At 48.0% G+C, this 27,211-nt stretch overlaps 1 protein-coding gene across 8 annotated transcripts in view; it reads right to left on the bottom strand.

Moving 5' to 3' along the window:
- TIAM1 (TIAM Rac1 associated GEF 1) overlaps positions 1 to 27,211 on the bottom strand; it is a 361,545-nt gene that overhangs the window by 166,126 nt on the left and 168,208 nt on the right. For 3 of the 8 annotated variants that reach the window (XM_084800515.1, XM_084800523.1, XM_084800522.1), the window contains exons 1-2: positions 16,472 to 16,625; positions 11,931 to 12,081 (exon numbers count right to left, since the gene is read on the bottom strand). The gene's annotated coding sequence lies outside the window, so the exon portion shown is untranslated. Of the gene's footprint in view, positions 1 to 11,930; positions 12,082 to 15,892; positions 16,004 to 16,376; positions 16,626 to 27,211 lie in introns of those variants that run through there. The other 5 variants (XM_084800521.1, XM_084800517.1, XM_084800518.1 and 2 more) reach the window with 4 other exon arrangements.

Below are 27,211 nucleotides of genomic sequence, written 5' to 3'. Positions count from 1 at the left end.
ATCAAGGACTAACTGCCAAGGGAGAATGCAGTACTCAAGTAGGAGATTAAAGATTTTATTAATTTTGCCATAAAGATTTTATTTATTTTGCCACCCAAGAATAAAGTCGATTTCTAGATCATTTACTTGCTTTAATTTTATTTACGGGACATTCTAGTACCGTTCCTTAACATGCTAGGCCCCCCACGGTGTAAGGAAATTGGGACAAACAAACAATACAGCAATGTGACCCTGATGCTCAGAGCACAGTCCTGTAGTAGCGTGCACTTAGAATTTACTCAGGGGACCTTCAACCAAAGCAACAAGGGCTCACCTTGTACCTGTGCCCACAGATACGTGCCTACCTGTAATGTCATGAAGATGGAAAAGACAGAGGGGATGGCGAGGAGTGCTGAAGAAGCCGCCTTTCCAACACTTCATATTGCTTGCTCTGACACGCAAATGTCAAGAAAGGGATATTATGTTGTAAAATCAATAGCACACTTGATAGCAGCTGCTAGGAGTCTCTAAATGGAGCTAAAGATTTCTTGTTTAAAAATCAAAGAATCCCACTCCTTTGCGAACTAACTGTGTACACACACTTCACACCCTGCCAAGTGCTTTTCTCCACTTGTCATGCAGCAGCCCTTGATCTCAGTGAGAGGAGCCCCCGGCTGGTTCCCTCCCACCCCTCCCAGGCCAGCAGCTGGGTTTCCCACTGCTAATGACAGGACCAGTCCACTTCCTCGTTGCTTTTGTTCTGCTTTGCTCTTCTGACAGGGCAAAACCCCATGCCTCCATTGACAGAAAGGAACGGCTCTCTCCAGCTCGCTCTATTAACCCGACTTAAAGGGGATGCATTCTAGAGGGCGAGCACTGGGTACAAAAGAGGCCCCGGGCTACTAACTAACTAAAGGTTACCTATTAGCAGCTGGCCAGGCAACTGACATTTCAAAGGCACTGCCTACCTAGCTGCCTATCAAACCAAAGTGCCTCGCCAGGCAGCTGCACCATCCCCAGCCCTCACCACAAAGCACCAGAAAACTCCCAATGAGGCCACGAAGGAGACAGAAGGGGCAGCACGCAGGGACAATGCTGACAAGCTGGGGTGAGACTGTACTCTGAGCCTGGCTGCTGAGGCGCTCCCACCAGGAAACACTTGCAGAGAACCTCTGATGCCAGATGAAAGAAAGACAAGGTCGGGGTTCAAAATGCCTGCTCCTCTGCGGCCCGGAGGCTGTCCCTCCAAGTCTTCTCAACAGTGATTAAAGTGCTCTCCCTCTATCCCTTCTTACCTTGCAGTAATGGGAGGCTTAATTAATATGCACTTGGGGTTTTAAGATCACTAGATGAAAAGGGGGCCAGATGTGAATGTTGTTATTACTTTGTTCAAAGTAGACCGGTCCACTAACATCTGCAGACGAGTTTACCACGCACCACTTAAAACAGAACAGAGTCAGATGCCAAAAAACTCAGGTTTGTATTTCTGAAGGCATCCGAGGCCACATGTGTTCAGGCCGAGGTTTCAGATGAGGCTCCTGAGAGAAGGCTAACTTTGCAGTCAGCTGCCAGAGTCAGAAGAGGAACCGTGCACTGAGAAAGGTCAGCAGCGAGGCTGGGGCTGCAAGGAGCAAAGCTGAGCCGTCGGAGAGGATGGCTCTCCAGTCGAAAGGTAAACGAACAACGGGCTGCAGCGTTTGTCATCCACCCTTGAACTCCTTATAGAATTCTTCAGCTAACCAGCCTCAAATGGTGAAAGTCCCTTTTCTTAGCAACTATAAAGACAGAGATTTATGCCTAAAGAAGCTTAACTATTATTAATGCAGACCCAATGGCACCAGGGGATCCAGTTGTGTGTGCACAGTAACAACATTTAATCAGTGCTTAGAGACATGGATGGCTGGAAGCAGTGCTCCAAACGAGGAACTTGCCTGGCCTACCTGCAACTCAGGAGCCTATTAACACCTGGATCAGACTTGGACACCCTTATATCACAGCACCAAAAGACTTCTATTGTACCACACCCCTCTCACCTGTACCCCCTTGACTTTCTCCTTTGTGCTACCCAACCAAGCCTCAGGGGTCTCCATGATAGCCTCCGCCCCCAATTAACAGGCCCAGCTCTCTGCCCTCTATTACCAAAGAGCTTGATCTCACCCTCAGTCACTCTTGGTGTGATGTCACCACAAAGGAGCCCTTCCTATGTAACCCTTCTACTCCAAATCCCCTGCTTCTCTGGTTTCCATGGCCACACTCATCTTCCAGATGGCACGTGTGCTTCCTTCCTTCAGAGTGCCAGGTACAAGAGGGAAGGGAGAGATTCTTGTAATTCCTGTTCACTACTGAATCCCCACTGCCTGGAACCTGCGCACCCAATGGCTGTCCCTGGAAAAGCGTCACACTGGCTCAGCTCCACGTTCATGTGCTCTGTGCACTCAGACCCTAGAAACGAAGGCCAGCATAAGCCCTACCAACTCTGACCGCCCCCAAACCCAGAAGGTCTGGCCAGCATAGAAGGTACCAAGCAATCACAAAATGAAAAACTGGGCTGGAGAGATGGCTCTTCCAGAGATACTGAGTTCAATTCCCAACAACCACATGGTGGCTTACAACCATCTATAATGAGATCTGGTGCCCTCTTCCGTCATGCAGGCATGCATGCAGGCAGAACACAGCATGCATGCATACATAATAAATAAATAAATAAATAAATAAATAAATCTTTTCAAAAAGATAGTGAAAGAAGAAATAAGCATGTGGCAAAACATAGGAGGGGGAGGAGGGAGGACGGAAGAGGAGGAGAAAAGCCCATTAATATCAACAGTGCTAGCACAGTACATGACAGGACAGGGGCAAACAGGCCCTATAGATCAGTGCCTCCTAACCATGCAGCCACCAGGACAAAGGCTGTTCTTGTCACATCCCAATTCTGCAGGTACAGAAACAATTCTTGATGTAGCAACTGCTTATGCTGCCTAACAACTGCTGCCTAAGCAGAAGGTCTCAGGGGACTTTAAGAATTAAGCCAAGCCAAGCGACAGAGTCTTTACTGGATCCCATGGGGGGAATTCAGGGGTGCATCTCCTCAGCTACGCTGCTGCTGTGTTATAAATTTCATTATATAGGTTGTTTTAAGTTCATAGTAAAAGGACCGAGTTTTTCTTACAGACTTTCTGTTCCATCAGAACTGCTCCCCCTTCCACCTACATACCCCACTAGGGAAGGCCACATGTTAAAGCAAGTGAACCCACATGACACAGCACTGTTACCACAAATCCTTCACTGACATTACTCTGGAAGCTGTACGTTCTCAGGGTTTAGACAGAGCATGGACCAGACCTAGCCATCATCCCTCCTGCTCCCCAGTCCCTGACAACTAAACCTCAGGTTCTTTCAGGCCTTCTTAAGGCTTGCTTATTTCTTTTTAGCACTGTATAATATTCTATCATGTAAGGTAGGCGTCCACCTACTGAAAGATATCTTGGCCTCCTCCAAGTTTGGGCAATCCTGAATAAAGAAGCTACCATAAGCCAGAGGTGCGGGGGTTTGCACTGTGCTTTGTATGGGAAAGATGCACAAGAAGAGAGATGCAAAGAATGTTCTTCCTGAGCCCGAGACAGAATGAGCATCACACTCTCTAGAAAGCTGCCTCTTTCTAAGAACACTTGACAAATTAAATTTGGCAATGAGTCTGGTTTTAGTTTTACACACAGACGAATCCATCTCTAACACGATGCTTTTTCCCAAGCACTTCAAATAGATTCATAAACCCTAAATGTGATGTGAGAGTAAGATACTTTCTTTTGTACCTATTAAATTAAATGCATCTGCAGAACACAACCGCTCATTTTCCTACATGTGACCTGAACACAGGACTGAACAGAGGAGGTGTAGGAAGACCCGACTGACTGTGCTGCATCCAGGTGGTCAACAAAGATTAGGACAAATTTTCAAACAAGATACCCAGAAGCCTCAGGAACTAGGTACAGATAACAGGGACGTGACCAACTATGTCACAACAACTAACTGCACACTAACAATTAAACAAAAGCCACAAGAATCTGGCCCAAGCTGTAGTTCAGCAGTAAAGAGTTCACCTAGCATCCATGAGGCCCAAGGGTCCATCCTGACCAACATCAAAACTAATAAATAGGTAATGATAGATAGATAGATAGATAGATAGATAGATAGATAGATAGATAGATAGTCTCTGAAACATAGGCAACTCAGGTCACTTGGGCCAAAATTGTGAGGAAAGTGAACTTCGTCATCTCAAACCAGATTGAAGGCCTCAGACTAAATTGTCTTCATGACGAAGGAAAGCGGTGAAAATGGCATCTGAGAACCAAAAGCCGCCACTTAATTTCCAAAGTAAAAATTAATTCCTAGGATGAAGGACCCTAAGTTATCAACTGTTCAGGACCGTGAACCTTAGCCGCAGCCCAGGACCGTGAACCCCAGCCACAGGAAGCGGTTTGACAATCCCAGTACAAGGCAGTAGAAGCTTTGGTTTGTTTGTTTGTTTGTTTTGGGGTGTGGTGGTTTTTTTTGGGGGGGTGCCTTTTTCAAGAGACAGGATTTCTCTATGTAACAGAGCCCTGGTTGTCCTGGATTTCCTTTGTAGACCAGGCTGGCCCTGAATTCAAAGAAATCTGCCTACCTCTACCTCCCAAGTGCTGGGATTAAAGGTGTGTGCCACCTCACCCAGCTAGGAGCTTCTGACATCTAGGAAAGGCTGGCACCAGACAAGATAATTTCCCGGCCTGTTTCCCAGAGTCCCACAGTCGTGGAATGAGCCCCATATGCAGGAATCAGTGTCATTCAAGTGACAGAAATGAGACAAGCGATCTGAATTTCACCTCCATCTCAACATACTCTGCAGAAGAGGGGACCAGTGAACACCTGGGCTTGCCTTTTGCTTCTTTTAACTGCCAAGTCCCAGTGAAATTGTTAGCCTTGTATAATGTATCCAATTACTGAAGGAAGGCAAGTTACCCACTCTTGTGTTTCCCTCAGCTGGCAAGCAATAACATCGTGTCTTTTCCCATTTGGGTAATTTCTCTCCTGATGAAAATTACTTCCAGATCCTGTGTTTTCTGTAGTTTGCATTTTCAACCTTCTTGAAACCTCCTAGTCCTAGAGAAGAAAGGAAAGGCGGCAAAAGAACTCAACGTGTTAAAATGTAACACACACACACAAATGTAAACTCCAGCCACAGAACCTGGCTCTGACAAGTAAACAAATTACGTAAGGGCTGGCCAAGGCTGGGTCTTGACACATTAATACTCCTATCTATAAGGCCTTAGGTAATGGATGGCATTTTTATTGGCTTTCTTATGGGAATCTCACTTGTAGGTCAAGCAGTCACTGTGTAACTTGTGCTGTTCTCAAACGCAATTCTCCTGCCTCCGCCGTCAACCCGAGTGACAAGATCACAGACATAAACCAACATATCTACTTTTTGGTTCCACCATGTTAAGAAAAAACTCTATAGAGAACGAGACTTTCACCCTTGACCAAGCAGTTGGTCAAAATCAGAGGCAGGAAGCGGCCAAGAGGGAAGAATGTGAGGCTTTCCGCTTTGCCTTGTCCACTGAATGCTCTTTTCCCATACTCACTAAGCAAACATCAACTGGCAAATAAGAGAAATCATCTTACCTCAATGTTAGTACCTATGCTTATCATAAAACAAAACAACATGAGCAAGATACGGGAAAGGGGCCCAGACAGGAGGAGGCGCTGACTGGGGGTAGGGGGTCGGGGCAGGGGAAAGGGTGAGGAGGTGGGGGGTGGGAATAAGCAGAAGCCATAGTCTAAGAACACAGTTAATACAAAGAGAAAACATCCTGCCCTGAAGATTGCTTCCCCCCAAAATCAACCGGAACACTAGAACCACAGAAGAGAGCACGGACAGGGTGACTGGGGAACTGTGCAGTAAAACTCCAACCCCATCCCCGGACTCACTCCAGGAACCTGGGTAAATGGTTTATTGGCTGGGCCTGCATGTCTGACAACAGGAGAATGGATTGTTTGGTTGGTTAGTTGTTTTTGTTTTTGTTCTTGAGACAGAGTTTCTCTGTGTAGCCTTCACTGTCCTAGACTTGCTTTGCAGACTAGATTGGCTTCAGACTCACAGTGCTGGGAATAAAGGTGTGTGCTACCACGCCTGGCTGAGAATGGGTTTTTTAAGATATGGTATAAACACAAATGAAATTTTTTATTCATAAATAAGAACAAAGTCATGATCATTTGTAGGCAAATGGGGACAACCGGAAATAATCACATGAAACAAGTTAAACCAGTCTCAGAAAGACAAATACGTGTTTCGTCCATTTATGGTTCCTAGATTTTATGCAGATACATAAAATCATGTGCGTATATATGACATGAAACTCCCTAATAAACAGGACTAACAGGCTGGGGCAGGATGAGAAAGAGCAGGGAGGGGAGGGGGAGGTGCATGCACATGGGAGAGATGTACATGTATGAAGATGTCTTCATGTAATACAGTACCATGTACAATGGATATACACGATGGAAAACAAATGTCAAGTCCACTGGGTTGGACCTTTTTAGACTTTATGGCCTCGTACAAACTAGATCCCGGCATTCACTGAGAAAAAAATAAAGCAGAAATACTACACTCACAGTCCATATACATTGCCTGTCCCAACTTGAAATAAAGACAGGGGCACTCCCCACTTTATGACGGAGTCACTTCACCGTCAGAAATCAAAACTGCATGTCATATACCTGACCTACTAAACATCACAGTTTAGCGCTGCACACTGTGGGCCTCTGGCATGCTTCCCTGGTGCCTGGGTGGCTGACAGTGAGCGGTCTGTCACTCTTCAGTGCTGCCCAGCATTGCTACCAAAGACACTATGCCATGTACACTTGCATGCCATAGAAATTCACAATTCCAAATGTGGTCTACCCTCTTGTAAAACTGAAAAGTTTAAGTAAGTTAAACCGTCCTGATTCTGGGGCTGTTTGTAGTGTAGATCGACACTGTTCTACCCATAAGAAAGAAGACAGTATCCTGGGTAATCAGCCTCATCTTCAGGCCTCACAGTTTGCTGGCTGATACCCTGCCACACCCCATCCTTCTCATGATTTAGCCATCCCTTGCTCCTGACAGTAACGCCCGGACAGAGAGGGAATTGTGCATCACACATCACGGAATCTCCCGAGGGCACCTCTGTAGGCCACACTCCCAGCCATATAATGAACGATTTGCTGGAAGAATAAATAAATGAAGTCCCCAACTCAAGCCAGTTACTATGAAGCACAGCAAACAGATGCCACTCAGCCTGAATACATGGCCATGACCTGACCCACTGGAACCTCTGTAAACACATTAGAAAAGTACGTATCAATAGTTCTTAGCCCAGGGCTAGAACCGCAGGCGTTTTTCAGGGGACTCTTGTGACTCAGTTTTCCCCCCATGGTCAGAGGCCACGCTTGGTTTGCGAGCGGCCAACGGCAGCACCCTCTACTGCGCCCTCAAAGCCTTCGCTCCTGCAAAGCCGTTTGATGTCCACTCACTGTCAACCCTTGCTGCTTCTTTCCGCGTTCTGCTGTTCCGCACCCTCCCTGTCTGGGTTCTCTTCTTGGTTATACTACTTCCTTTTCCCATCAAAGCCTTTGCTCCTCATTACACAGACGGAGGCTGTTTAATCAGCTGGAAACCACCCGTATAAGCACCACTTTGCTCTCCACTGGCTGCTTGGGAGTCCAGGTGCCCTCCCCTGGGCCTAACCCAGGTTTCTGGAAGAGATCTTTTCTTCCCCAAACCCTGAGAGCAATGACAAGCAGTCGCTCACCCACCCCCACTCTGGTGCATTCATTCCGTAAGAAAATGAAACTCTACAGAGCATCAATTAAGGCCTGTGCTCTGCGCTCTCTGGCGCCTTCCCAAGCTAAACACTTATGTAAATCCCACTCCACTGCTGTCTGGACTGAACACGGACCAGAGCACCCAGCTTTTCTGGAGTTTTCCTTCTGTTTACCCACTGTCAACTGGGTATTTCCCAGGCAGCCTCTCTTCCTCCCACAGAGACTGGCTGCAACCACTCTACCCCACCCAGGGAGCCAAATGTGACATCAAAGGAGCTCAGGAGTAGCCATCTGTCCCTGCCATGCCAATGTTTATGCAATGTGGGCAGGAGAGGGACAAGCCGAGGGAAGAGCATCCCAAGCATCCACCTCAAAGCACCAGCATCCTAAACCATATATACTCCTCAGACCTTCTATCCAGATGGGTCCTGCTCCTTAAAAGGACTAGAAAATGATTTGACTTTTCTGAGGGAATCCAAAGAGCCAGCTTGATACACTCCACCTGTGGACAAATATCTAAAACTAAAGCAAGATTCCTAATTCTGCAGTTTTTCAGATATTATCTACCCACTCCCCGAGCCACACCTAGTTATGGTGTTTCAAATAACACTGACTTTAACCAACTCACAAAACACTAAAGACCTTGTCAGCACAGAACCAAACACAACGGCCTCTGAACGCTAGAGTCAGTGTGTCACCAAAGATCCTATTTCTCTCTAGAATCAATGTGACATCATCATCAAAGGCCCTGTTTCTCTCTAAAGTCAGTGTGACATCATCAAAGGCCCTGTTTCTCTCTAGAGACAGTGTATCGTCATCATCAAAGGCCCTGTTTCTCTCTAGAGTCAATGTGACCATAAGACATTGTCATCAAAGGCCCTGTTTCTCTCTAGAGACAGTGTAACGTCATCATCAAAGGCCCTGTTTCTCTCTAGAGTCAATGTGACCATAAGACATTGTCATCAAAGGCCCTGTTTCTCTCTAGAGTAGATGTGACATCATCATCAAATGCCCTGTTTCTCTCTAAAGTGGATGTGACATCATCAAAGGCCTGTTTCTCTCTATAATCAATGTGACATCATCAACGTTACTGTTTCTCTTTAGGACTAAAGTTCTGAGTGCATGGAGAAAGAAGTCAGATACGGCATGGTGACGAGTTTAGTCCAGCTAGGCTGGTCCCATATCTAGACTCAAAAAAGAGACTCACATATGCCACAGGAAGGAGGGTCAGTCACACCTCTCTGTATCCACATTCAACAGCTGCAGACTAAAAACACTTGAGATCAAATTTACTTCTGTACAACACAAGTACAGATAAATTGTCTGTCATTACTCTCTAAGTAATAATGTGTTACAACTAACTTCATAGCATTTATATGGTATTAGGAATTGTAAGTATCAAAAATGAGTTACAGTACACAGGAGAATGCACACAGTGCCACGGGGGCTTGAACATCTGCATATTGTGAGACCCAACCTACTCTGACTGAGCGCACTTAGCAGAATGGTAGGTACTTTTGGAAGGAGGTGCTTAATGTGTGCAGTCTATTTATTTATTTAGAGACGGTCTCACTAAGTAGTCCTGGCTGGCCTGGAACCTGCCATGTGGACTAGGCAGGCTTCAAACTCACAGAGATCTGCTTGTTTTTTCTGGGATTTGACGTATGTGCCGCCATGCCCAGCATGCAGTCTCTTTCCTTTCTGACTTTGCAGGCGAGCCATCTTTCCACTACCTTACAATGAAGGACACACCCAGGAGGCAGAGCACATCTGGTATCTGCTGATGGCTATGGACTATGGCTGGCCACCAGATTAAACTCAACACACTGAATGCCAACTGACATCTTCGATATCTCTCAAACAGGGCGATGGAGCAAGACACTTGGCAAGTTTATCTTCTATTTCCATGGAACAAAGCTAAGCACAGGCCTGAGCACTGGGAGCAAATGGACATTATTCATGAGCTAAACCTGCTTTGGCTCCCTGGGGTGGGGGCTGGGCTCTGCGCTGGAAGCCAAGGGATGATGCATCCAGCTTATAATTCAGCTGGAGCAGCTGCAGCGTGAAAACACACGGGCCCAGACAAGTACAGGCTCCCTTCAGGTCCGCCCCTTGCTTGCTCCTAATCTCGCTCTTTCACCTTGGTATTTCCCCTCATTTGGAGAACTCCGAAACAAACTTGACATTTCTCTGGATGTCTCTGAGCAGGCTTTAGGTGATCTCTAAAGACGTCCTAGACAGTCTATGTGGGACAGAGCCCTAAAGATTTGCAATACAGTCTCAGAGAGGAAAGTATTGAAGAGGAAGGGTGAAATGGTTAACACTGGGATCTTGGGTAAATAGGTCAGAGGGCATCAGGGTGTAGGCTGAACCTTGGAGGGAGGAGAACAGGGACTAAGCAGAGAGCTGGGGAAGTCTGGCAAGGACACCATGCCTGACATAGGCCTGACTGACCAGGAGCAGTGTCCTCATGCAGCCTCTGCAATCCGTGTCAGAGCTAAGGGACATGGGTTTGCATCCGACCTCTGCCATACCCCAACTCTGTTGCTCTAAACAACTGACTAAGTCAGAGACCAGACACATGCGCGCTGTGCGAGGCCATGGAGGAACGGGAGCCACAGGATGCCCATGGGGATGGGACAAGGTGAAACCTCATTGCTGGCCTGGGACAGGAGCTTCTCATCAAGGGTGGAATGGAGGTTTGGGCTTCCTGGGGACTTGATCAGAGGGGAGTCAAGCCTTTCTCAGGGAAGTCCTCCTACAGGAAGAGACTGGAGTACTAGCACATGGTGGGGAAAATCTGCAGGAAAGGAAAATGGTTCCTAGGGCTAAGGGACAGAAGAGAGGCAGAGTGCACACTACACAGGGGTGACTGCTGCTGACATCATCTCTACGTAATCCAATTAGGGTCACACCGTGTGAGATAAACTCCCAAGGAGCTTTCTTTAGCAGCTGCTGGGCACGCCAGAGGGGAGTGGCCAAGGCTGGCTCTGGATTCTGGCAGGGAGGAGCAGCAGGCGATACTGGAAGAACAGGTTGCAGCAGGACTGAGGAGCAGGGCCTGGAATGCTGGTGGGAAACCTTAGCCGCTTCAGGTGCTGGGCAAGCCTCAGGGAGCAGCTGGCTCCTACTTTGTTCAAAGCCAGCACCCACCAGCATCTTACCAAAACCTGCTTAACATTAAAAAAACAAAAAACAAGAAACAAACAAACAAACAAAAAACCAACTTCCCAACGCCCAGGCTTGGGTAAATTAGTGAGAAGCATGCAAACCTGGGAATAACAGTAGCAAGTTGATATTGCTCAAAAGTTCCTTTTAAGGAGAGATATTTGTTTGAGTTGTTGTGTACGAGTGTTTTCCCTAGATGTATGTATGTGCACTACGTATGTTTCAGTGTCTGTGGAGGCCAGGAGAGAGCATCAGATCCCTTCGAACCTGAGTCATGGACAGCTGTTAGCCACCACATCAGTGCTGGGAACCGAACCCAGGTCTCCCATTCCTCCATCCGTTCAAAAGTACCTCTTGGTGTTGATCTTTCTCTCCCAGTGACGTCAATGGGAAGTACAGAGTGACACCACTGTCCCCAACCACAGAGGAGAAATGGAAGTGTGTGTGACCTTTTTGCTGGACTTCCAAGGAGGAAAAGAGGGTGTCTTTCTGCAGCCGTTCTCCTTAGTGACTCATGCATGGTTGGCCCCAGGACATTTCTGGTAAAGCCCCAGACTCGCCCCACAGTGGAAGTGTCCAGTCTGACCCAGCAATGGCACTCGCACGAAATGCCATGCTCTCCCTGAGCACACTCTGCAGGTAGGCGAGAGCTGAGCCTCTTATTAACATGCTCCTACATGCAACAAGCGCGCACCCTGGGATACCACGTTCCCCACAGAACGTAGCCCAGAAGCCTGTCTGTGCCCTGGGAATCTGAAGCCTTCACACGTTTCAAAGCCTCCAACTGGGAGTGCGGAGGAGCGTGGCATCCAGTCTACCGGGACCAGTCACTGATACCAAATCTTCCATCGTCCCAGAGCAGAGGGCTGCGCAGAGCCGATGAAGAGCCAACGAAGACCTGAATCCTAGAGTTCAAATGCTTCTTCAGCAAACACCATACTTACCCCAGGCCAAACAGAAGAGCCTTGGTCAGGATCTCCAAAGGTGCCATCTGAAGGTGCTGCTCGCGTCCTGAGTGAGGGACTATGAAGCTTCCTTCCTCTCCTTCTCGTTTTCAGGTCTGGAAAGGTAGGTTTCAATGCACAGTGGCTCTACCTGTCAAAGCAGATAAGGAACACTTCAAGGTGTGTCCTTGAACAGTTTGCTCCAAGATTTAACCATTCCATCCTGCAGTAGAACTAACTTCCTTAAGTATCCAGGTAACCATTTAAATTGTGTCAGGAAGTCCCTGAAACTGACCAGATTCACTTAGCCCCCTCCCTGCCAGGGTCAGCAGTAAAAACAGCGTAGAAGATTCTCAGGCAAGCCAGGCTGCACAGAAGACTGACTCTAAGACCAGACCAACTGCCTGGAAGAAACAGAAACCAGCTGAGCTGCCTGGAAGGTTTAGACCAGAGTCTCTTGAAAAGGACACTGTCCAACCTGCTGAGCTGTCTGTAGGCTGTACAGTGTACTCCGGGTTCCCAGCTTTGGGGACCGTGGGCTTTGGTGATGTAGCTGTCTTTGAGTCATTTCTGCTCCTCCCCTATCTTGCTGTAAGGAACCCCAGTGAGACTCACTGGCTCACCAAGCTGGACTTTACTGGTATCCGTAGCTGGTCTATCATGGGACCCCTATGCAGAGTAAGTAGGTTGGTGTGTTGAGTCTCCCCAGGGAAAATTTTGTCACCCAAGAGGAGGACATGGGAAAAGCACCGCACAGACAGTACTTCCGCGTTGAGCATCACATGGATACCTGGGAAAGCAACCAGTGTTTGAAGAATCCAGGGGACCTCTCCAGGAGGCTCTTACTTACAGGAGGCTTTGCAGACAATGGCACAGCCTCATTGCTGTAGAAACACTGGGGTGCGGAATGAAACTCTTCACTTAGGAGAAGAGAAACTCTCACAAATCCTCCCTAAACCATAACGCAAACAAAATTTTCCAAAAGTGGTGATATCCGCCCCCCTCCCCATTTTCACCAGATAAATGCCAAGGTAACACGAGTTGTCATGCACTCAAAGAGGGACAAGACACTAGCGAGAATCCACCTTCCAGTCTTCCCTGCCGCTAGCATCCACTGGTATGAAACCACATCGCCAGCCTAGCGGAGCAGACAGGCTGGACCGAGAGCACCTGTCTTCCCCTGCCTGACAAGAGCTCCACATCCGAAGCTCGTCAGTCACAACGTATAAATAAGCCAGGGCTCAAACAGAGAATGACTACCACTGTATCAAATGCAAACTAATGCTACTCCAGATCACCATCACCCCTCCCCCAAATCAGCCCCCTGCAATTCCAGATGCGTAAACATGATGCAGGGGGAGGAGTGATGGTGTATTCCCCAGGACCTCTCTAGTTGACAAGCCCTCAGAAGAGCAAATGGCTTGGGGTTGGGGGACCTCAAAACTCAAAACTCGATATTCCTTTCTAAAAACCAGGTGATGGCCTCTGCTCTGAACTCTCACTTTGCCACCTCAGCTGTACCGGAAGCTGCTGTCCTGGTCTTGGCTGAGTGTGGGGTTTTGAGACCATGCAACTTCTGTTCAAAAGGAGATGAGAACGGTGACCAGGGAAGGGAGATAAGATGGCAATGATCCCAGGAAGGTGAGGTAAAGACTGGGAGGAAGAAATGGGCAATCACTTTGCCATCAATTGACTAGGAAACTAAGATTAAAATCCAGGAAGTTTAGAGGTGTCCCTGGCGATCTGTGGAGAGCATCCTGGTGGTGCTCCGTTTCCAATTCTACTTTATCCCATTTCACTATTCTGACAGGAAGGCAGGCAGGCAGAGAGAGAAGCACTGGGCTTGGGAGTGTGACAAGAAAGGACAGGAAACAGGAGACACAAAGAACCTACTATGTACCAAATCACATGAAAGGTGTGCTGCCTGGATAGTCTCAGTACAATCCCACAACCACAAGTGGCTTGTACATTGATGTCATTGCAGGAGATATGGAGATCCTGAGACCTTACAGCTTACTGGCAGAGCCAGAGCCAGAGCCAGAGCCAGAGCCCCTACACAGCCACACTCCTGGAAAGACTGCTCTGAACTTTAAAACACCCAGGCTCATGCATTAAATATGAACAGAAATGAAATGTTCCTCCCCAGTCATTACCACAAATTTGTCTACTCTTGCACAAGGCAAATGTGCACTGCCGAGTCTTGAATGCTCCCACACTTCACATTAAATTACCTCGCAGCCTCGTGCATACTCTGGCTGGATGCTTCGAAAACGATTTCACAGGGTGTGCCCCAGTGAATACAGAAAACCCACCTTGGAACAATTTGGTCCAATATGTATGATGGTCACAAACAGAAGGTATGCTCTAGTAAACAGGAAAACACAGTCAACCTCAAAGACAAAAAGCGAGCACATGATGCCTTCCTCCTTACGGCTGCGGGACTGGGTTGCTTGTTTTCAAAGACTTTGTCCTAAAGCCTTTTGTGACAGCATCCCATAGGCAGAGTTTTTTAGACATACATTTGAGTGTTTTCAATTCAGGAAGGAAGTAGGCTTTGTATGTCAAGTACAAACAACCCAAGCTGGTTCTTCTGACAGCAATAAAACCGACAACATGTTAGTTAGACTGACCAAGGAAATACACACAACTGGGAGGGTGTGGCTTAGTGGTGTGGCTCTTGCCTACCATGTCATGGATACACACACAACACACACACACACACACACACAGAGAGAGAGAGAGAGAGAGAGAGAGAGAGAGAGAGAGAGAGAGAGAGAGAGAAGTATGCATGTAAATACGCATGGAGAGAGAAAAGGAACAAATAACCAATGCCAAGAATGGAAAAGGAAACATTTTTACATGTGCCTCAGTCTTTAAAAACAACCCATCCAACATATACCGATATACTTTAAACCTTACAGGAATTAGTAAACTTCCAACAAAAATCAGTTACTAAAACAAGTACTTTCAGTGTTCCTATACCTGTGACAAACTGAATTCAAAACCAAGAGGTGGCGAGGAGCCAAAAGAACATGGTACAAGAACCGGCGCTTTTCATAAACTTAGTGGTCCTACGGCAGAATCAAGCCCAGCTTCGGACATCTCTGCAGCAGTCCCCAGGGAGCCTTCCGTCTGTGAATCAGTGCTGCTTCCCCTTTCTCTAAGGGTTATTGTTCCATAAACCCCATCCATTACTCAGAGTCGCCCTTGCCATCACAAGATCCAGTTCAGCCACCTCCTGCAGAACAACAGGTTCCTCAGGAACAGGCATGACAACACCGCGCTCACAGCCACCTACTGGGCTCTTTCTGGAGCCACATAAGAGCAAGCTAGAGGTGTGACAACTTGGGCCATGCCGCCTGTTTTCCCCAGGGACAGGTCTAGTTTGGCTAGGGAGTCATTCCTTTACATGTAGATCTTTACCTTCAAGGAAGCAGACGGTTCCCAGCAGCCTGCGCCCTGATCCGCAATACCAGAGTGGAAGACTATTGAGAAAAGCCAAGCCATCCCACCGGGACCCTAGCAAAATGACAAGGTCACCTGGGAACGCATTCCACTCCCTTCAAACTAGGAAAGAGCTCATTGTAAAATGGATAGTTAGTTGCGAACCCAAGAGCCAGCCATCCTGCCAGCTTTCTTACCCTTAAAGTAATGGCATGAAGGATTAGCTAAGAATAAGCATACAAAATCGTGGCTCCAAATGCAACGCTACCTGCTGATGAGACCACACCCAGAAAAGCCTGCTGAAAACAAGTCAGAAGGGAGAGGTGGAGAAGTCTATTCTTGGCTAGGATATTGTCACTTACAAAGACCCCCAACATCGGTGCCAGTCTCCAGCTAAACTTCCTCTCTTTGCCCCACCCAAAATTCGCTCAGGCAATGGATCAGAGGATCTACCAGCTGAAAAACTCACGCCGCCCCTCCCCCCCCCCAATGGCAAAGGGGCTTTTAGCTCAACTAACCTAAGTGCAAAACTAGTGGGAAAACCTGCCGCTTCCAGAACTCCAGGCGCTGGTCTGGGGCCACAGCTTCAGAATAATCCGCAAGGAAGCCAGTCCAGCCTAGAATCCCAAACCTCTGCAAGGGCAACCCCTCCAATCACCACGCACCCCCACCCCGCACACAGCCAAATTGCCCTAGGCGCACAGCGGGGTGGGTCTCAGGCAGGAAGCATCTTTGGAAGGTGTCGAGATCAGTCCCACTGTCTCTTTCCCGTTTCCCTTACATTGATCCTCCTTAAGGCAAGAGAGACTCACAAGTAGTTTTCGAGCCAGACCCTCTTTTCCCGGGGGTCAGAACCCTCGTGGCAGCCTGCTTCCCACAGCTCAACAGAGATGCGCGGCGCCCTGGGACACAGCATAGAAACTAAGCGGGGCCAGGGCTCGGCCATTCAGGCTCCCTACCCCAGACCACAGTTAAGGGTTGGGGGTGGGGTGGGGGGCGCACCCAGCCTCACCACAGCCTCATGCAGCAGTTTCCCCGAAGCACCCAGCGCTAGAAGATTCGCGAGTGGAAAATGGATCGAATTTTCGGAAGCTCACCCGCGGCTCAGCGAGGCGCACACTGCGGCTGCCTTTCCATCTCTCCAACTTCCAGTAACTGAAATCAGGAAGCTGTAGCCTTCCCGGCTGCCGGCGAGGGAGTGGGTGTAACTTGTGAAGTTTCGTACTATGATGAATCTGGTCATCAGGGTGTGTAAGAGAGGGCCTAGAGCAGCTCCTCCTCCTCCTCCTCCTCCTCCTCCTCCTCCGCCCCCTCCCCACTCCCTCCCTCCACTCTTTCCTCTCCGCCCCTTTCTTCAATTTAAGCCTTGCCTTTGGCACAGGCTCGCCTAGCTGGGGACTCTGGCTGGCTGTCATTCAGTCCCAGCACTCTACTGCGCCACACCCTGGGGGCGATGTATTCCTATGTGGTCTTAACTATTTTACAAATGAAACTGGGGACTCTGCACTAAACATAAATTCCTGTCTGCTTTTGCCTGCGCACAGCAAGACCGTAGCTTCTCTTAAAGGATAACTGCACTCCTTTACCTGGTCCCCTGGGACAGAATCGTGGATAGTCTGCTGGACAGAGACACAATTCCTAAGCATTTGTTTAAATAAACAAACAAAACAGACAAGGGAGAAGAGGGAAAAAGCAAAACAAAACAAAACTTTAGCCAGCTGTCTTTTCTTTAAAGCCAATGATAACTGTTAACACAGACTAGCCAGAAGGTCTCTCACTCACCCTTACATAGAAACTGCCGTATGTGTGATTCCCATGAGCAATATTTATAGGACAGTTTCTAAAAACTGTAGAGAAAACACACTAACTTCGTTCTCCCCCACAGAGCACTCCAAAGAGCGCTCTTCTCCAGGCTCCACCTTTGTTGCCAAACACCAGTGTCATTAAATAAAACTTGTATGGCCGGGCTTATTCCCAGCACTCAGGGAGGCAGAGGCAGGCAGATCTCCGTGAGTCCCAGGACAGACTGGTCTACAAAGTGAATCCAGGACAGCCAGGACTACACAGAGAAAACCTCTCTCTCTCTCTCTCTCTCTCTCTCTCTCTCTCTCTCTCTCTCTCTCTCTCTCTCACACACACACACACACACACACACACACACACACACACACACACACACAAAACCAACCTTGTAATGACAAATGATTAAAAAAAAAAGCCTGAGGTGGCTGCTCAGAAAAGAGGAAGCAATCACAAGATAGCACCCTAGCAATCTGATGCAACAGACCAGACGCTGTATCTGAAAAGGCTGAAGCAGTCGTGGGTGAAATTGACAGATGAATAAAGAATTATCATTTCATAAGGTTGTTAGCTGTGCTGAAAGTTGAAGATACTGGACACCTCCCCCACAAAGGGACTTTCATCAAAGACTTGACCACAAAAACAGAAAAACAACAGTCACTAAAGAAATCATAATGACTCAAACACCAGCCAGAATCACAGGCTGGAAGCAATGCTTTAGGGCCGCGGGACTGGCTCGGCTGGCAAGATGTGGGCTACAGGGTTTGCCGTGCAGATATGAGGAACTGAATGCGATCCCCCACACCCAGGGAAAACTCCAAAACTCCAGGTACACTGGCATGCTGCAGTAACCCTGGTATAGTGGATGCAGGGACTGGAGGATTCAGTGGGAATGCCGGCCAGCTGGTAGAGCTGACTCTGTGAGCCCCAAGTTCAGTGAGAAACCCTTGCTCAAAATATATAGTGGAGAATGATTGAGGAGACATCCAAGGTCAGCTTCCTTACACTAACACACACACACACACACTTCTAGAGCAGAGCTGGTGCGGTGGAAACCACGACAGTTTTGCACTTGACAGATCCATGCCCACATATATAAACATAAGAAAGAAGTATCTGGCTAACCTTTATGATCTTGATAATGTGCACAAAGGCTGGCATAAGACAATAAGGAAGAAAACAAACAGCACAGTGGCTACGCATAGCTCCGAAGGAGAAAGCTCAATTGTTTACATGGAGCAGGGTCCTAGGCTACAGATGATTCACCCCCAGGGAGTATTTGAAAGTATGTGTAGACACACTTCCCATATTCATATCTAGGGGAGAGTTTCTACTGGGAAGAATATGGGCTCCTGCCGAACAGCCTGCAACACACAGGCCAGCCCCCATAACCAAGAACCAAGAGGCCCTGAGAGCCCACTATGCTGTTCTAAGAAAGCCCAAGACAGAGGGGTCACCACCACTGTATCCCTGTGCTTGCATCAGCTTTACAATCTCCAGGGACACCTGCTCCTTCCACACTGACTAGCGTTGGATGGCTAAGGATCATCTGCATAGACTAAGCAGAAACTGGGAGCCAGGTGAGCAACAGGAAGGCCCTGGGAACGGGGTGCGGGCTCAGTGTCCACACAAGTCCACACCGAACTGGGATGGGACGACGGGTAAAATCACAGGACCAGCCTTAGCTGGGAGCCACACTGTACACTGAGACACACGAAAGTCACAACGACAGAGGAAGATCTCCAGTGGTCCCATCCATCATTTCAGGGTTGCCCAGCACCAGCCCCACGCTAGAACAGGAAGGGTGTTTAATCTGGTTACAGATTAATGTACAGAAGAATGTAACAAATCACTTATGGGTATAAGAACATGAGTTCCACGGTCCACGTGGAGAACAGAAGGGTTTCTGCTCTCAGCCTAAGCTAGGAAGTGTCTTCTTCTATTCCTAATTCACACATTGTATATAAACCTGTCAGGTACAAGGTGATGTTTCCAAAGCCTGTGCACAAAGCACGATGCGCAAGTCAGAGCAATGAATACATCCAGAGTCATCATCTCACTGTCTCTGGTGAACACTCAAATCCCCACTCTCCAGCTGTTTTGAAGAGTTCAATGCATCACTGACTCCTGTCTGCTGTGCCCTCGACTCTCCAACTACAGCTTTGCATGCACCCTGGGCAGGTCTCCCCTCCCCTCCCAGGCAGTGTGAATGAGAATGTCCCACACACAGGCTCCTGCATTTCAATACTTGGTTCCCAGTTGGTGGCACTTTCGGGAGGTGGTACAGCCTCACTGGAAGAAGGGCATCACAGGCAGCAGGCTTTGAGGTCTCAGAGCCCCACTCACTCCTAATTTACTCTCTCCGCTTCATGCTTTTGGCTAAGGATGTGAGCCCTCAGCTTCCAAATCTGGACACTACGCCTCGCTCTACACTCCCACCCCCAACAACAGACTCTTTCCTCTTTAGAACTGTAAGCTGTAAACTCTTCCTTCTGGAAGTTGCTTTGGCCATGGTATTTTATCACAGCAACACAAGGAGGTTATAGAACCTCTGAGAGATGCAGTGTGTTGGAATAAGTGTCACTGAAGGTGGGCTTTGAGAGGGCAGACCTGGGCCCTAATTCCTGTTTGCTTTATTTCCTGTGTGTGGATAAAGATGTGATCGGCCAGCTTCCTGCTGCCTGATCCTGCTGTGAAGTCTCGCTGACCATTATAGAATCTAATCTTCTGGAACCAAAAGCCAACTAAATTCTTTCTTCTGTAAGTTGCTTTTGGTCACAACATTTGTTTCATAGCAATAGAAAGAAATGATTACACTATCCTAAGAGTGTATTCTTTACCTCTTAGATCCCACTGGGACTTTTGTTCTTCTTTCTGAGATAAGTTAGCTTCTTCCTGGAACAGAAGGAAAGCTTCTGCAGGCCATGATGTTAGTCTGTTGTCCTGCCTAGTACTACCCAGAAGATGGCTTGCTCATCTTGAATCCCCCTGCAGCCACACTTAGGGCAGGCACCAATGAACTTATGTTGGATTAACCTGAGTCTGTTCCCATCTCCTTCCCTATACCTCAGGCCTGAAAGTGGAGTTCCCTATGGCTGCTTCCGGAGACCACCCCCAAAGATGCCTTGAAGTCTAATCTCAGCCATCCATGAGGATGCAATTAGCCAGCACCGAACACCTGCTGTTGCTGTTCAGTGCCTGAAAATTTTCAAAAGTCCTGGACAGAGCGGCTGCTGACACAGGAAAACCCAACAACATGTGAGCGGAGACGCCTCCAGGCAGAGAGGACCTCTTAGAAGAATATCATGCCCACCAAAGTGTGTGCTCCTGGGGCTGGAGAGTTGCCTAGGGAGAGCCTGGCTGGAGGACCCACCACACACCAGACCAGTGTGGCAAGAAAGATACCCAGCCATCTTTAACTTGACAGCATCTTACGCTGAAATTTAAAACACACTAGGCTTTTTCTCGCTCATGCATTTAGGAAAAGAAAATACAAATGCAGTTATGAACCTGCAGTGGCTTGGGCATAAATATACAGTATTTCTGAGCCAAAGAAATGTGCCCAGTAGAGGGAGCACTGACTAGTCCCCAACAGTTTCTCAAGACTAGAGTCACCACGGGATGATGCCACCTGATCCAAGAAACAAAAGCAATCTGGTATTAATAAAAGTGAAAACTCCCTGTAAGATATTTTTGAAACATCAGGACTTGAACACCCATATAAACACACACACACACACACACACACACACACACACACACACACACACAAAATACATGGAGAAATATCTGGGAAAGGCTAAACCTCTGTGTTCCCACACTGTATCAGTTAACTTCATATTCTAACATGAATACCTAGCTGGCTGTGGCAGTGGCTGTCTGTAATTCCAACAGTTTAGAGGCTAGAGGGGTGGGAGGGTGTTGGGGTGTGTGGGAGGGGAGGTGTATGGCTTCTAGCCTGCATGGGCTAGATAGCAAGACTCTTATTAAAAAAAAAAAAAAGATCCCATTGAGGATTATTCATGCTTACTCTCCCCAATAAGTATTCCGCTCAGTCTTTGGCTTGCTGTTCCATACATTAGGTTTGTGGGAACTGACTTTTAACATTCCTGACCTAGTTGTAGGCCACTGTCTTATGGATTTCTATTGAACGGTCTTCAGAGCCAATTTGCTCAGGAATCTAGTCACCTTCACCCACAATGTAACAATTAATGGCAGTAAAGTCTGCAGCCTAAATGCCAGTTCCTGCAGTGATGTGTACTTCCACAGTGACCGGCTCAAGCACAGAGCTGAGCGGGACTCCCAAGTGTGAAGTCAGAGGGCTCACACCAACTGCCTCGGTACCTGCAGCCTGTCAGCAGCGAGGCTGAAGAGCAGTGACCACCTCCTCAATCTAGGTGAGGCCACAAAGGTGCGAGGTAGCACAGCCAACATCTACAGTTCTGCCCACACTCCTTGACCCTGTAGAGCCACCGTAGAAGGTGAGTCAGCGCCAAGGTGATGTCCTGTGGTTAGCTGCAGACTGACTGTCAAAGGCAACCCTTTCTATCTAAAGCTGGTGGGAGAGCTAAACAGGAATTCACACCTTCCACTCTCAAGCTGGATCATCTGAAAAGCAGCCTGGGAACAGGGAATGTTTCAGAGCCCTGACCTTGGCCCAGAAGAGGCCTTCCTCCTCTCAGAGCTCTGACCTTGGCCTAGCAGAGGCCTTTCTCCTCTCATAGCCCTTACCTTGGCCCAGAAGCAGCCTTCCTCCTCCCTGAGAGACAGCGAAGCTTCCTTCACCCTCGATGACGGTAATGTCTTATGATACAGGTACTATTTAAATCTGATTTGCTAGAATGTTCATAGCCTCACATTAAACCCTGTGCAGACCAACTTAGAAATTCCTTATGGCATTTTCTTTCTCCAGAAACTGAATACTTGGTAAACATATAGGGCTTTTCTCACAAAATATAACAACAAAGAAAAAAAGAGGCCAGGAAAACACTAAATGACCTGTAATGCCACTGCCCCGCTTGGACAGTGTGGACAGTTCCTTCCAATCTGATGTTTCACTTTTCTCAGCCATCAATTCATGCTGTCCAATTTACTCTTTTCCTCAGCCCTAGCTCTATCTTCCAATTATAGTTTTCCATGATTGGAAAACTCCAGTTTCTGTCACCACCTCAATTTAGATCTCCTCAAAGAAGACCGACTTTTAAAAGTTCCAGGCTTGCCAGTGGCCCACATACTAGTAACTGAAGCCAGCTCTGCAACACGAAGGGTGATTTGGAAACACGGGAACTGTGAGCAGAAGATACACAGAAAGCAACCTGGGGGGAGGGAGGGAGCCCTTAGTAACCATAGTGAAGCATATGGGGCCAGATGCTGTCCTGCCCACATGCGAGCAGTCGGCCTAGTGGATTCCAAGGGTGCCCTGCGCCTTTCACAAGAGGTCCATGTGGCTTGTGTGGGCCCAGCATCTGGGCTTTCCCGGGTGTGGGCTCCTCTCTGCTCAGCAGCACAGAACAGCAATCCCTGGCACTGAGCGTGAGATAACAGAATAACTGAAGGAAGAGATATGGGCTCAGCCCGGCCTCCACGCGCAGGGGAGTGGCAGAGTCTTGTCCTCAGCACAGAGATGAGGGAAAGTTGGTTGGGAGAATTCCCACGGGGGAGGGCACACTGGAAGCGGCAAGGGCACGCAAGATAACCACCTGCTCCCCTCCAAGCGTCACCAACAGCTAGATAAACACCAGAGTGAGCCACGTTTCCCCTTCAGTGAGATGAGAGGGGGGAATGGATGTCCACTCACAGAAGGAAGCACCTGTGTTTGAAAGTGATGTTTCATTGAGTGGCAGAAAAGGACTTGACAGACTCACACAAGAAGAAAGAGGAAAGGGAAGCTACTAAAGGGGCCAATGCAGACAGAGAGAGAGAGGGCGGGGAGGCAGTTTTACCTGGACAGTAATTGAGAGACAGATTACAGAGAGAGAACAAGCTAGACACCGGTGAAGGAGCCAAAAGATTGGAGCAGATTGCTGAGTTAGTTTGAGGCCAAGCAGAGCAAGTCAGGGGCCGAGAGAGAAGCCAGATTGAATAAGTCAGCTGGGAAGATTTTGAGCTAGAATGACTGAATTGAACCAGCCAGCCCAGAGCTCAGTAAGAACAAGAAAGGGTGAACTTATTAAGCAGTAAGTTTCAGAGGCTGAAAACATTCTAGACCCAGGTTAGATTGTATGGAGGCTAGAAGCTTCCAAGACTAGGCCTAGGTTAGCAGATGGAGGCAATAATGAAAGTTCCTTATACAGCTACTGGTAATGGATGCATGGACTTATGGGGTTACAGGACACGTGCCCAGTACTTCTTTAGATGGTAAGGAACATCAATATGCCCCGATCATTCTCGGTCATGAAATAAGCCAAGTGAGTCTCTCAAGCAACATCAGTGTTTGTAATGCGTTCACATGAATTGTGCTGCTTTGACCATGAACAGGTGGGGGGCGGGGGAGCCTGAGGGTGGGGGGAGTGTTTGAATAGACACACACTTACAAGACTTGGGGCTGCAGACAGAGCTCGGTAAGTCCTCCCAGGCAGCTCCTCCCGTGAGGCAGCAACAAGGTGAGCATTACAGGAGAACAACTGGGTCCCCTGGACTAACACTAAGGCTGAACAGTTCAAATGCATTTGTATTTGTTAATCACGGACTAGAACAGCTAAATATGCTTTATGGCAAATACAGGGATAAATATCATATCATTTCATATCTTCCAGTGTAGTGAGAATTCTGGAATTTTGGGTTCTTTTAAAAAACAGAAATATTATAAGTATGTTTTCATTTTAATCACATTTGATTCAGTTAATGTGGGGCTGCTTCAGACTGTCCACAGCAACTGGCCATGATTTACCTCATGCTCTAGCTAAAGCGCGGTATATAAATTCTAGGACACACCCGCACCCACCCCACCCCACCATCACTGCTGCTGCCAAGCTGCCACGGGGTGGTCGTAGGTCATTTACAGAGGTTGGGTGTGGTTTGTTAGTAGCCATGGTCAAAGAAGAAACAAAAGGAAAGAAATTAGATTCAGGGATTTTTTTTTTTAATCTTTACTTTTTTACATTTTATTTTTCGAATTAGGGTTTCTCTGTGTAACAGTCTGGGCTGTCCTAGAACTCGCTCTGTAGACCAGGCTGGCCTCGAACTCACTAAGAGCCACCCTGCCTCTGCCTCCCGAGTGCTGGGATTAAAGGCTTGTGCCACCACCGCCCCCCAGGGATTTTTCCTAATTCCTCTCTCCCCTCTATCCTTGTTTCTCTCCTGTCTAGTGTCAAGGGGTGAAACCGGGAAGATAAAGGGTAGGGAAAGAAGGGCCCACAGAGTAGCAAAGACCAGCTACTACAAGAAAATGAGAAGGAACTGCGTGACATTAGCTAAGGAAGTGGAAAGCAAGCACTGGGGAAGGCAGGAGGGAAGAGGACCACACCTCACACCTTACAGCGTGCTCAGCTGATCAGTTAAAATCCAGCAGCTTCTTGTAAATACTGGCTGCAAAATGCTCTAGAAAAGCGCCTGGCCTTCCCGCCCATCTAGGAATGAAGACCTTAGCTCTCAGCATCCCTACGAGGCCTTGTCACCGTTTCCTCTGACATAAAAGCATTTTCAACCAGGAAACACAGCAAACTTGCATTATCAGACATTATAAGGCTTGAAGTAGGGTGACAGACACATGCCAGGTCCCACGTCCGCACGTAAGGGAGGGAACGGGGAGTCTAGTACATGCATCACCAAGGTCGGATGGAGGGCACAAACTGCTTAGGTTCACAGAGAAAAGCCAAAGGCAGCTTCACCCAGCTGGGTGCACCCAGCACCCAGTCACATGGCCTGCTTACACTCCTCCACAGAGTGATCATCAGGAGCCACATATGTATGTAAAAGTCAGGGCCCAACAGAGTGAAGGTAAGAAAAATAACATTCAGCAGCTTCAGAACTCATAAGCAAGCCATAGGAAGTGGGTGCACGAGAAATGTCTTGTCCCAGCCGGCGCCCAGGGAGGGAAGGAGGCAGTCAGTCAGGATGGCTGAAGGCAATCTGACTCACCAGGTAACTCCTGTGGCCGACTCAGCAAGAGGGCAAGGAAACCTGCTGGGGACACTGGACAGAGGCATGCACAGCAGGATCATGACAGCAAACTTGTAACAGACAAAGCCTTCCCAGGTCCTCCCAGGAAACTGAATGTGCCTCAGACCCACTCTGGAGCATTTTCACTTACGCTTGTTCGTGACTACTCACTGCAGTCAAAAGGAGGGGACAACCCAGGCACCCACAGCCAGGTAAGCTGACAGGCAAAACATAGCATATGCATATGATAGAACATTATTCCACCATTGAAAGAAATGACATTCTCACAAGAAATGCAACATGAATGGACCTTAGTTATCTTAAAGGAAACACGTAAGTTACAAAAGGGCAAACATTAATTACACCATCATCCCAGGTACATGGAAAAGTTTGGGGCACACAGCAGTGTTTGAGTGAGAATGGCTTGAGAGACTGAGCACACAGTTTGAGTGAGGATGGCTGCCTACAGGCTCATGTGTTGAATGCCTGGTCCCTACTTGGTAGAACTGTCCTGGGAAGGGTTAGAAGGTGTGGCCTTGTTGCTGGAGGCGTGTCACCGAGGAAGGAGTGGGCTGGAAGTTTCAAAAAGCCCTTACCAGGTCCAGTCTCTAGCTCTCTGCCTCAACTTTTGGATAAGGTGGAAGCTCTTTCCTGCATCTCCAGAGCCATGGCTGCTTGCTGTTGCCATGCTCGCCACCGTGACGGTGATGGACTAACCCTCTGAACTGTAGGTAAGCCTTCAAGTAAAGCCTTTTTCTTTTAAGTTGCCATGGCCATGAAGTCTCTTCGCAGCAATACAACAGTAACTGAGACGAGTTGTACTGGCTGCACAGCATTAAATATGCAATTCATGTCACTGAATTATATGCTATATATTGAAACATTATTAATCAGGATAGCAGTAACTATGTTAAACAGATTTAGGATTTTTATATTTGTATGGAAGTTAAAAGTGTATTTGGTTCTGGTGTATATGGTTTTTCAAGCACTACTGACTGCTGAGAATGAGAGGGTCAGGGCTCTGCAGACTGTAGCCCACCCAGCCTTGACTTCCCACCCGTCCTTTCTGTCATATCGCCTTGCTTTTCTTTACCTCACACCCAGGAGGCTGTCTCTCGCTGTAAGAGATGGAGTGAGGCTGTCTCAACTATCAAATTAAATCTTTCAAAATGAGAAAGAGGCACAGAGGCACACCCTTTGGTAGTATGCTATGTGTCTCTGATGATCAGAGTGTATTTCATGTGGCCTTGTGTCCAGCAACCCTTGAGAAGCCCAAATTTTAATTAAGATTGAGAAACCAGAATGGGTTGATCATAGGGATCTGAATGAGGGAAATGAATTAAACCCAAATTATCAACTAAGAACATTGTATGAGACACGCTCAGACCGCACTCGGGTCCCCCTTAGCAGTTGTGACCAGAGGGGCAAAGACACAGAAGAGGCATCAGACAGCGTTAAGTGAGGGCTCTGTGCAGCACGGGAACTTCGTGCCCCCCACCTCTGCAATGGGGACATAGCAATGTTCCCCTCTGAGTTGATGCAATGACGGTTGGTTTCTATGACAATGAGGATGATTCACTTCTTGACCACTTCCTCATTGAAAACCATGACAAGAGAGCGTGTTCACCTGTATTTGCACCTGTTTGTGAGGACGACTCAGCATGGGCAACTGTGACTAGACCCAGTCTACAAACAGGAATTAAAGAACAGCAAGGCTTGGTGAACTGTTCAAAGCCACCCAGGAAGAATGAGTTGAGTCTGAAATTCTACCCTAGGCTCTGGGAAGCCCGAGCCCAGCCCTCTGCAGCCCTCCCCAACCCTCCCCTGCCCTCCCCAACCCCAGCACTGCATGTGGGCAACCAGCCATCCTGCCATCGTGGACCCTGGCACTCTCATGGCCCACGCGTTTGCTTCACTCTTGTCATCGTTGCCTTTTG

The sequence above is a fragment of the Acomys minous genome (assembly GCF_964271855.1).
Source record: "Acomys minous genome assembly, chromosome: 11".
Taxonomy (NCBI): domain Eukaryota; kingdom Metazoa; phylum Chordata; class Mammalia; order Rodentia; family Muridae; genus Acomys; species Acomys minous.
Note: the sequence above shows the minus strand (reverse complement) of the source record. Positions and strands in the feature narration are given on the sequence as shown.